The sequence below is a fragment of the Notolepis coatsorum genome (genome assembly GCF_963971535.1).
Source record: "Notolepis coatsorum genome assembly, chromosome: 20".
NCBI classification, from domain to species: Eukaryota; Metazoa; Chordata; class Actinopteri; order Aulopiformes; family Paralepididae; genus Notolepis; species Notolepis coatsorum.
The window spans coordinates 75,063,223-75,075,739 of NC_140184.1; positions in this window are offsets into that span (position 1 = coordinate 75,063,223).

Consider the following 12,517-nt stretch of genomic DNA (forward strand, 5'->3'; position numbering starts at 1 on the left):
CTCAAAATGCCATTATTGCCTGTCCATCTACCCCCCCTCCATTTCTACCCACTTCTACTGTTGCCATGACATGTCCCCTGCTGTCACTCAGACAGTACTGCATGCATGTTATGAGACACAGACACACTTATACTATAAGTAGGTCTGCGGTATCAGACAAATGAACACATGCTTGAATATCCCCCCCCGCATCTCTCTCTCTATCTCTCTCTCTCTCTCTCTCTCTCTCTCTCTCTCTCTCTCTCTCTCTCTCTCTCTCTCTCTCTCTCTCTCTCTCTCTCTCTTTATTTCATGCTCCACTGTCTGCTGCGTCTCACTAGCTAGGAAGCCAAAGCGACAATACAGAAGGTTAACCCTTTCACTACCACACTACAGAAGGTTAACCTTTCACTGTGACAATACAGAAGGTGAACCCTTTCACTGCCACATTAATCGTCTGTAGTGTGGTAGTGAAAGGTTAACCTTCTGTAGTTGTGGTAGGGTTAGGGTTAACCTTATGTAGTGTGGTAGTGAAAGGTTAACCTTCTGTAGTGTGGTAGTGAAAGGTTAACCTTCTGTAGTGTGGTAGTGAATGGGTTATCCCGCTGTAGTGTGGTAGTGAAAGGTTAACCTTCTGTAGTGTGGTAGTGAAAGGTTAACCTTCTGTTGTGTGGTAGTGAAAGGTTAACCTTATGTAGTGTGGTAGTGAAAGGTTAACCTTATGTAGTGTGGTAGTGAAAGGTTAACCTTCTGTAGTGTGGTAGTGAAAGGTTAACCTTCTGTAGTGTGGTAGTCAAAGGTTAACCTTCTGTAGTGTGGTAGTGAAAGGTTAACATTCTGTAGTATGGTAGTGAAAGGTTAACCTTCTGTAGTGTGGTAGTGAAAGGTTAACCTTCTGTAGTGTGGCAGTGAAAGGTTAACCTTATGTAGTGTGGTAGTAAAAGGTTAACCTTCTGTAGTGTGGTAGTGAAAGGGTTAACCTTCTGTAGTGTGGTAGTGAAATGGTTAACCTTCTGTAGTGTGGTAGTGAAAGGTTAATCTGCTGTAGTGTGGTAGTGAAATGTTAACCTTCTGTAGTGTGGTAGTGAAAGGTTAACCTTCTGTAGTGTGGTAGTGAACGGGTTAACCTTCTGTAGTTGGTAGTGAAAGTTTAACCTTTTGTAGTGTGGTAGTGAAAAGTTAACCTTCTGTAGTATGGTAGTGAAAGGGTTAACATTCTGCAGTGTGGTAGTGAAAGGGTTAACCTTCTGTAGTGTGGTAGTGAACGGTTAATTTGCTGTAGTGTGGTAGTGAAAGGTTAACCTTCTGTAGTGTGGTAGAGAAAGGTTAACCTTCTGTAGTGTGGTAGTGAATGGGTTATCCCGCTGTAGTGTGGTAGTGAAAGGTTAACCTTCTGTAGTGTGGTAGTGAAAGGTTAACCTTCTGTTGTGTGGTAGTGAAAGGTTAACCTTATGTAGTGTGGTAGTGAAAGGTTAACCTTCTGTAGTGTGGTAGTGAAAGGTTAACCTTCTGTAGTGTGGTAGTGAAAGGTTAACCTTCTGTAGTGTGGTAGTCAAAGGTTAACCTTCTGTAGTGTGGTAGTGAACGGGTTAACCTTATGTAGTGTGGTAATGAAAGGTTAACATTCTGTAGTATGGTAGTGAAAGGTTAACCTTCTGTAGTGTGGTAGTGAAAGGTTAACCTTCTGTAGTGTGGCAGTGAAAGGTTAACATTATGTAGTGTGGTAGTAAAAGGTTAACCTTCTGTAGTGTGGTAGTGAAAGGGTTAACCTTCTGTAGTGTGGTAGTGAAATAGTTAACCTTCTATAGTGTGGTAGTGAAAGGTTAATCTGCTGTAGTGTGGTAGTGAAATGTTAACCTTCTGTAGTGTGGTAGTGAACGGGTTAACCTTCTGTATTTTGGTAGTGAAAGGTTAACCTTCTGTAGTGTGGTAGTGAACGGGTTAACCTTCTGTAGTTGGTAGTGAAAGTTTAACCTTCTGTAGTGTGGTAGTGAAAGGTTAACCTTCTGTAGTATGGTAGTGAAAGGGTTAAACATTCTGCAGTGTGATAGTGAAAGGGTTAACCTTCTGTAGTGTGGTAGTGAAAGGTTAATCTGCTGTAGTGTGGTAGTGAAAGGTTAACCTTCTGTAGTGTGGTAGTGAAAGGTTAACCTTCTGTAGTGTGGCAGTGAACTGGTTAACATTCTGTAGTGTGGTAGTGAAAGGTTAACCTTCTGTAGTTGGTAGTGAAAGGTTAACCTTCTGTAGTATGGTAGTGAACTGGTTAACCTTCTGTAGTGTGGTAGTGAAAGGTTAACCTTCTGTAGTTGGTAGTGAAGGGTTAACCTGCTGTAGTGTGGTAGTGAAAGGTTAACCTTCTGTAGTATGGTAGTGAAAGGGTTAACCTTCTGTAGTGTGGTAGTGAAAGGGTTAACCTTCTGTAGTGTGGCAGTGAAAGGTTAACCTTCTGTAGTGTGGTAGTGAAAGGTTAACCTTCTGTAGTGTGGTAGTAAAAGGTTAACCTTCTGTAGTGTGGCAGTGAAAGGTTAACCTTCTGTAGTGTGGTAGTGAAAGGTTAACCTTCTGTAGTGTGGCAGTGAAAGGTTAACTTTCTGTAGTGTGGTAGTGAACGGTTAACCTTCTGTAGTGTGGTAGTGAAAGGTTAACCTTCTGTAGTGTGGTAGTGAAAGGTTAACCTTCTGTAGTGTGGTAGTGAACGGGTTAACCTTCTGTAGTGTGGTAGTGAAAGATTAACCTTCTGTAGTGTGGTAGTGAAAGGGTTAACCTGCTGTAGTGTGGTAGTGAACGGGTTAACCTTCTGTAGTGTGGTAGTGACAGATTAACCTTCTGTAGTGTGGTAGTGAACGGGTTAACCTTATGTAGTGTGGTAGTGAAAGGTTAACCTTCTGTAGTGTGGTAGTGAAAGGGTTAACCTTCTGTAGTGTGGTAGTGAAAGGTTAACCTTCTGTAGTGTGGTAGTGAAAGATTAACCTTCTGTAGTGTGGTAGTGAACGGGTTAACCTTATGTAGTGTGGTAGTGAAAGGTTAACCTTCTGTAGTGTGGTAGTGAACGGGTTAACCTTCTGTAGTGTGGTAGTGAAAGGTTAACCTTCTGTACGTGTGGTAGTGAAAGTTTAACCTTCTGTAGTGTGGTAGTGAAAGGTTAACCTTCTGTAGTGTGGTAGTGAAAGGTTAACCTTCTGTAGTGTGGTAGTGAAAGGTTAACCCTTCCTGTAGTGTGGTAGTGAAAGGTTAACCTTCTGTAGTGTGGTAGTGAAAGGTTAACCTTATGTAGTGTGGTAGTAAAAGGTTAACCTTCTGTAGTGTGGTAGTGAACGGGTTAACCTTATGTAGTGTGGTAGTAAAAGGTTAACCTTCTGTAGTGTGGTAGTGAAAGGTTAACCTTCTGTAGTGTGGTAGTGAAAGGTTAACCTTCTGTAGTGTGGTAGTGAACGGGTTAACCTTATGTAGTGTGGTAGTGAAAGGTTAACCTTCTGTAGTGTGGCAGTGAAAGGTTAACCTTCTGTAGTGTGGTAGTGAACGGTTAACCTTCTGTAGTGTGGTAGTGAACGGGTTAACCTTATGTAGTGTGGTAGTAAAAGGTTAACCTTCTGTAGTGTGGTAGTGAAAGGTTAACCTTCTGTAGTGTGGTAGTGAAAGGTTAACCTTCTGTAGTGTGGTAGTGAACGGGTTAACCTTCTGTAGTGTGGTAGTGAAAGGTTAACCTTCTGTAGTGTGGTAGTGAAAGGTTAACCTTCTGTAGTGTGGTAGTGAAAGGTTAACCTTCTGTAGTGTGGTAGTGAAAGGTTAACCTTCTGTAGTGTGGTAGTGAAAGGTTAACCTTCTGTAGTGTGGTAGTGAACGGGTTAACCTTATGTAGTGTGGTAGTAAAAGGTTAACCTTCTGTAGTGTGGTAGTGAAAGGTTAACCTTCTGTAGTGTGGTAGTGAAAGGTTAACCTTCTGTAGTGTGGTAGTGAACGGGTTAACCTTCTGTAGTGTGGTAGTGAACGGGTTAACCTTCTGTAGTGTGGTAGTGAAAGGTTAACCTTCTGTAGTGTGGTAGTGAAAGGTTAACCTTCTGTAGTGTGGTAGTGAAAGGTTAACCTTCTGTAGTGTGGTAGTGAACGGGTTAACCTTATGTAGTGTGGTAGTGAAAGGTTAACCTTCTGTAGTGTGGTAGTGAACGGGTTAACCTTATGTAGTGTGGTAGTAAAAGGTTAACCTTCTGTAGTGTGGTAGTGAAAGGTTAACCTTCTGTAGTGTGTAGTGAAAGGTTAAATAATAACAGATGATGCCTCTGCCTCCCGTTCATACTAAAGTATCTCCAGGGTGGAGGACGGATCTCTGGACCCAATTAGCCTGAGCCCTGACGAGGAGGCCCTGACGAGGAGGCCCTGACGAGGAGGCCCTGACGAGGAGGCCCTGACGAGGAGGCCCTGACCTGACGAGGAGGCCCTGACGAGGAGGCCCTGACCTGACGAGGAGGCCCTGACGAGGAGGCCCTGACGAGGAGGCCCTGACCTGACGAGGAGGCCCTGACGAGGAGGCCCTGACCTGACGAGGAGGCCCTGACGAGTAGGCCCTGACGAGGAGGCCCTGACGAGGAGGCCCTGACGAGGAGGCCCTGACCTGACGAGGAGGCCCTGACGAGGAGGCCCTGACCTGACGAGGAGGCCCTGACGAGGAGGCCCTGACGAGGAGGCCAAGCAAGTGTTCCAGACCAGCTCGCGTTGGAAAGGCCTGCGGGAACCACTGTGGCCACCCTGCTTTTCTTCATTTATTTTCGTGGGATGCTGTAATTGAGGCTAAAGGCTCTAGGGTGAAATGAGACGTTGACCAGACTATACGAGCCCCAATTCATTTCAAACCTTTATTTATACTCGTGAAAGCACTGAGGTTTCCCTCATTTACAGTGATGGCGAGTTAACAAAGGACACAAATATCATAACAGTTAATAATTACAATGAATTACAATTACTACAATGATGGATTAAAAACAATTACATGATTCAGTACATAGGTCAAGTGCAATGCCTTTAAACTCCATGAATGACGGGAATGTTCCGAGCTTTAGAGTCTTTTGCAGGGTATTCCATGTGTATGGAGCATCGTAGGAGAAGGCAGACTTTCCAAGCTCAGACCGAACTCGAGGCACCCTGAGCACAAGCCCATCATTCGAACGAGTTTGGTAGGTGACAGCACTCCAGACCAACAAAGATGTAATATAAGGTGGAAGTTTGCCAATAATTGCTTTGTAGATAAAAAGATACCCATGATAACTACGTCGCAACGAGAGAGATGGCCAGCCTACCCTCTCATACAAAAGACAATGGTGAGTATCATATTTGTCACCCGTAATAAATCTTAGGACGGAGTGGTAGGCAGAATCCAAAGGCATTAATGTAGACGCAGACGCATGCCTGTAAATGACATCACCATAGTCCAATATTGACAAAAAAACAGCCTGTACAATTCTTTTCCTACAGAACATGGGAAAACTAGCGCGGTTACGGTACAATAAACCAATCTTTTGCCGTAATTTTGTAGCTAGGTTATCTATATGGAATTTAAAAGAAAGTTTATCATCCAGCCATATACCAAGTTCTGTTCCGTTAGGGGCTCTGCTTGGCATCACACTGCACTCCCTCGCGTACGTGCACGCGCACTGAATAAATTCCACAAATGTACCTTTAATACCAGTATTAGTCTGACCACACCCCTCATCAGCTTACCTTCATAAGCAGGTGTGTGGTCACCTGCTCTCCTCCTTCTCGCTTTCACCACAAGGAAGTGCCTCGGTAGTACCCCACCTGACGTGTTGTTAGTTGAAAAGAGTTGTGACGGGTTTACATTGTGCTTAATTGTTTCTTCTCTCACATCTGTTGTACAAGAAAAAGTTGGGTCATAATGTATTCCGCGGAGAGTAGACCCGCTAGACCTACTCTTCACCAGCGGTTCTCCATTCCCGCCTCCGTCGTGCGCATCGGTGCTGGGCTGTTGCCACTCTCGTGGTTGCCGACCCAGCCCGGGAGACTGCCGGTGGATAGTTTGCCTCACCGAAGAGCCGAGGGTTCGGTGCCGTCGCTCCGGCGATGGCCTGATCTCGACTCTGGTTCCTCTGGTTCTGGGGAATCGCCCGTTGGTGAACGGGGGGTTGTCTTGGAGCCGGAGGATTTGCGACGCAAACCTTTCGCGTCTGCTCGCTCACGTCGCAAGATGGTGGCGTGCAGGCGCGAACGGCCTGGGTTTGGGGAACTGCTGGAGACCAGCGAAGATGCGTCCGGCTCGGGATTTCCAATGGAGACTGAGGACTTCATGGACGAGGCGGACGGGTTTTTGTATGAGGGCCCCGTGGAGGAGAGTATCCCTCCTCAGGAGACCCCGGAGGGGGGGGAAATGGCTCCATGGGGCGCCCTGTTCGAGGATGTCGAGGAACCACCTTGGCCTCATCAGCAGGATGCCCTACTGTCGGCCACATCAGACTGTGGCTCCTTGACCAGTCGCAGCCTGCTGTATGTGAGGGATGCGGGGTCGGTGGAGGAAGGTTCGCAGGGGGAACTGCAGGCCTTGTTTCCCGAGCTCATGGCGGTAGCCGCCGCCGCAAACGGCGTGCCGCTGCCGCTGCCATTGCCTGCACCTGTCCCTGATGACCTCATAGGCCATCCCTGGCAGCGTCCCCCAGTGAGAGGGGTGGACGTTGTCTACCCATTTTCCCCATCGATGGGGGCCTATGTTCGACGGGGTCAGGCGGTGACCAACATCATGGGACTGACTCCTACCTACGTACCAGTTACGCGGGTGGCAGGGTTGGTCAAAGGTATGGGGGAGGGCGTGCCTCGGCTTGACAGTCCGATGGCCGCGCTCCTCTGTCCGGATATGGTGTGGGAACCACTATGCAAGCCGGTCCTCCAGGGGAAATCGGCTAGGCGATTGGCTTATTGGGGTGACCAGTCATTTATCGCTGGTACACAATCGCTAGCTGCGGCGTCTAACATCGCCCACCTGGCTAGATTTGTATCGGGGATAATGACGGGCGGCACGAATCTGAACGAGGTGAAATGCGATCAGATCACCCAGGCTGCGGGAGCTGTCCTGCACCTTTCCCAGGTGCTGGCCATAGCCATGGGGAAAGTGCGCGCCCTGGCCACCCTGGGCCAGCGTCACCTTTGGCTGGAGCAGGCCCGTGTGCCAGAGAAGAAGAGAGCTCCTCTTCTGACGGCCGCCCTCTCCGACGCTGGCCTATTCGGGAAGGCCCTGCGGTTGATGTCCTCAACATGCAGAGAGATGGCAGAGGAGAGGTCCATTCTCCAACCCCATTTTCCGCCTCCCGTCTTTGCCGGTGGAGTCAGAAGGCTTCCGCGACGTCGAGCTGTCTCCATCGCCGCTAACACTGCCTCCGCCGCCGCTGCTGGCCCTGCCAAGAGGGCCAGGGGACGACATGGCGCTTCGGCCACGGCCGGCCCATCCCAGACCGGAGGAGACGGTAGGGAACGTCGTGTCCAGCAGACTGTAACCTACCGTCCCTCCGGGGCTCCTCGGGGTGGCAAGACTCGAGCAGCGCGAGGTGGCAGACGCCGTTAACAGTGACTTTTTCCCCTCTGTGTCCCCTCTCCTCTACACCCTCCCCGGCCCCTCTATGATTTTGTGCCTTGACACGATTTAGTTAGTTAAATAAAAAAGTTCCCCGATGGAGGGGGACTGTGTTTTGGCCGAACAAACTGTGTGTTTCTTCAAACAAATCATATGGTGGGGTTGTGTATATATGAATCTGCCCTTTTACGTTGTGGGATGAGTTGTGTTGTGTTACGAGGTTAAGCAAGGTCTGCAACGTACACTCGGTAATAGGTTCTATTTAGCTTGATGCTCCACATGCAGTTAGAACTGGTGTTATTCCATTGCTTGAACTAAGTATATGTGTTTCACAATGCTGTGTTGTTTAGTTGCAGTAATACTCGTACACACACATTTCACGGCCTAGCCGTTTACTCTCGATCAGCGTTTTTTCCTATGTACGACATAGGCAACGGGTATAGTATTCACGCACAGGCGACTTGTGTTTTTGTTGTAAAACCTTTACACATTTTGTGGGTAGCGGACATTGTATTAGCTTCGCTATGCTTTGTTTTCTACCGGAGGTTTTTCAAGATGGCTACGGTTGTTTTTCTGTGTGTAGGGATAAAGGGTGTGTTTTCGGGAGGGGGTGTCGAATAAACCCCTCCTTTCCCACTTGATTGGTTTAGGGGATTTTTTGATCTCTTCTGCTGAGCCAGTCAGGGCCAAGCCAGTGCTTGGCAGGGGGGGGGGGGGGGGGGGGGGAGGGGTATTCTACCGACTCCTATTACATGACAGGATCCGGTAGGTTTCCCCGCCCGTTGTAGCGGTGTTGCTATGGCGACGCCTTCCATGAGCTGGTGTCTTAAAGATGTCGAGGTTAGGGCGTAGGGCTCACAGTTCTGCTGCGCCCGGTTTTTGTGTCAACTTGAGTCAATTGGTCACGTGACTCACAGTTTACATATCTTTTTCTTGGCTATGGTCTCATGTGGGAAGGTGTTTCTGGGAGGGTCTGGTCTTACACTCTGATTAAAAAGAGTGACTGGATTGAAATCATGTGAAAAACAGGTTTTTTACTCCCAGCTGTGCAGTTGGGTCATACGGGTGATGCTTTTTCTTTATTTTTATAAAGAGTTGAATGTGTCTATGATGGATTGGAAATGAGGGTCCCTGATGGAAACAAGACTAACGTCTTTCTCAGGTCTGCCTCCCCTTAACCTATTGTGTGTATTGCCGTACTGGGTTGTACCCTTTCTGCAGTCTGTTGGGTAAACTTTTTCATTCATTCATTCATGGAGTTGATTGCATCTCGCCCCTCTTGTCGTTCCCCTGGGCGTCTTGGGGATTCAATATCCTGCTAGCTCAGGATGTGCTTTTGGGGCATAGGCTGACTGGCGCGCCTTGATTGCTTGGGGTTGAAACAGCGTTTTTATAAAGCAATTGGGATGGGGTTTTTTTCCTCTTCCGACACCCTGTGTGGTTGTCGATGGGTTCCCGTTCATGTCAGGGGATGATGACGGAATGGGTCTGGACATATGGGGAAGGGTCTCACGCCCTAGGGGTGGGCCACCGGGCGCGGTTCATACCGACACGTCTGGGTGGCGCCTTCTTTTTATGTTGGGATCAACACGCATATCTGCCCCTTCTCCTGGGGTTGGCAGGTTGGCGTGATTAGGGCACGGGACTGGTTCTGGTCGCGCTGGTCCAGATCAGTTGCACCCGTTGTCCGCTGGGGATGCAGATCTGCTGTTCTGGTACCCTGAGGGACTTGGGGTTTTTTCAGGGGGAAAAATGCTAGGTCGGTCCGGGTGTCACAGGGTTGAGCGTTATGGAACCCTTGTTAGGTGCGTTGTATTCTGCACTGTCGTAATGGCTTACGGCCGTGCCGACCTGTACGCGCCCGATCTCGTCGGATTTCGGCCGCTGTGCGGGTTGGTCTTGGTTGGTACTTGGTTGGGTGACCTCCTGGGAATACCGAGTGCGGGGTGCTGGGGCTGGTCTTCCATTTTTACGCTCTTCTCTTGCGCTTGGCGCAGAGGGGCCTGTTGGGGTGGTTTTAACCTCCTCGGGGGACCCTGTGTCCCCCGTATCACCGGGCCTGGTCCGGGGTAATGTTCGTTGACCCGTAGGCCCGGGATAGCCCTTTTGGAAACCAGAACGCAGGCTGCGGCGGTGACGCAGGTGTGTTTTTGGGGTTTCTTTCCTGAGGGGTTATGGGACCACCCATTGCATAGGGTAATGCCTAGGTGGTTGGTTCTCTGGTGTGTTGCTGCAGTGTCAACTCCCGGTTCTCCGGTTGAGGGTGCCCCTGCACGTTCATGACGTCTGCCGATCGTATGGGCCTTTTTCTGTGGGCAGCTGTCAGGATGGCCGAGTGGTCTAAGGAGCCTGACTCAAGGTGAAACTTCCATAGCGATGGGGCTTCTGGTCTCTGAATAGAGGCATGGGTTTGAATCCCACTTCTGACATGCTGTTTAAAGGCTTGGTTATGCGACAATGCCAGCATACGCCCCTTCCGCCGGGGCGGCTGTGTTCAGCTGTCCTTCAGGCGCCTGCCTCGTCCGCAGTCTCCAGGCTTGGGTTGACAGCCTGTTGCCTGGTCTTTTTTCCCAGTGCACTGCCTGCTTCCGTTGGTTAACTCTTGTGTGTTACGACCATGCTGTCTGCCTGTTGCAGGGCCCGTGTTCCAGGCGGTGTACTGTTGGGGAGGACGGGGCCCGCTCGGCTGAGGGGCCTTTGTCCGAATACGCTGGCGATGTGGGGGGCGGGGTCACTAGGTGCCCACCTGGTGGGGTCTTGATGCTGGCATCATGGACTTCTCCGGGCCCCCATTCCAGGGAGTCCAGTCCTTTTGGTGGGTCTGGGTCTTCCTTCGCGCTCCGCTACTACGGCCTTGCCACGGGGTTGGGTTTGCCCTTGATCCCGTGATTCTGGGGGCAGTAACGAGGTTGTTTCCTACGTTCGTTCCCGCGTGGCATGCGGGTTGTGCGTGGGTGTAGTCGTGGGGTCAAGCCACGGTCTGCTCACCCTGTGCGTTGAGTTGCTTGAGTGCCTCTTCGCGCGGTCGGGTCCGTTGCCCTCTCGGTAGACCTCTAATAGGGAGGGTGCCCTCCATTAGGGGGGGTCGGGGGGGCTCGGCCCTCCCTGTTCTGTTGGTTGTGGGGGGCCTTCAGCGGGGTGTATTTGTCAGCCAGCGGCTCCGCTTGGCCTCCCTTTGTGCAGTGTGATGCCAAGCAGAGCCCCTAACGGAACAGAACGTTAGGTTATGGCTATATCCAAGTTCTGTTAGTTAGGGGTGACGCTTGGCATCAGACGGCCGCTGCAGCCCTTGACCTCACCTTGTGGTGAAAGCTTGGGAAGGAGGAGAGCAGGTGACCACACACCTGCTTATGAAGGTAAGCTGATGAGGGGTGTGGTCAGACTAATACTGGTATTAAAGGTACATTTGTGGAATGTATTCAGTGCGCGTGCACGTACGCGAGGGAGTGCAGTGTGATGCCAAGCGTCACCCCTAACTAACAGAACTTGGTTATAGCCATAACCTAACGATATTTATACTCACTAACTCTTTCAATATACAAACCATTTGCTGTTGTTAGGTGTAGCATGTCATAATCTATAATAGAAATAGAAAACATCATAGACTTGGTTTTACTAACATTAAGCACTAACTTGAGCTTAGCTAGAGCATTTTGGAGAGTGTCAAACGCAAGCTGCAGGTTCACAATAGCTTCCTGAACAGTATTCGCAATGCAGTAGACGACTGTATCATCCGCATAAAGATGAGCCTGACAACCTGCTAGTGCTGAAAGACTAGAAACAATATCATTAATATAGATTGTAAAGAGGACCGGCCCCAATACCGAACCCTGTGGTACACCCTTAGACAATGGCAGGAAATCAGATTGAAAGTTACCTGAATTCACAGATTGACACCTTGAAGATAAATAGTCCTGAAACCAAGCACAAGCGGCTTTATCCAGGCCAATGCTAGCTAGACTATTCAAAAGCAAGTGATGGTCTACTGTATCAAACTACAAAGAGAACTGCACAATGCTTCCCATTGTCCAGGGCTGAAATAATGTCATTAGTGACCAAAGTAACAGCTGTAATAGTACTATGATTTGCTCTGAAACCTGATTGGTGAGTACTTAGCACTGAGCAACTTGAGAAAAACGTTTTTAATTGGTTGTTTACCAAGGTCTTCATTGCTTTGGCTAGGCATGATAGTTTGGAGATAGGACGATAGTTATCCATCTTATCCCTATCCCCCCCTTTATGCAAGGGGAGCACCTTGGCAGATTTCCACACTTGCGGGACTATGCCAGATGCAATAGAAAGGTTAAAGATGTGTGACAATGGCTCACAAATGACAGGGGCTGCCAGTTTTATAAAAAAATTGTCTAAATTGTCCACACCAGTAGAACACTTAGGGTCTATGGATTGCAAGATATTGAGAGTTTCACTAGATGAAAATGGCTGGAAGGAAAATGTAGGTACACACGAGGCATGATCGAAGATTGGGCTAGGGTCAGAGTCAACAGCTCCCTGGGTCCATCTCTAAACAAATTCAAATTGATTTTATTTGGATGGTGGCTTTAATTAGCACTTCATATTGTTTTATAGATCTCTCTCTCTCTCTCTCTCTCTCTCTCTCTCTCTCTCTCTCTCTCTCTCTCTCTCTCTCTCTCCTTTGACTGTCAGCTCTTCTTGTTTGGTCCTTCACAATTGCGTTGTGTACGCTGGTCAGGGATTGTATGAAAACATATCTACGATCACATACATATATTTATTATGGATAATGTGAAACAGTAGCAGTCTAACATATCAGCTCCTGAGACAAAGTTGTCAACAAACGCTCCTTTTCAATGTCAACATCATGCAAATTCAAAAGACGATGCTCATTATGTAAATAAAAAAATCATGACATTCCCATCCATGCTGTCGCCTCATTAACACATTGGCGGCCACTGGGATGCGTCTAATATCGTCTAGACGACCAGCATA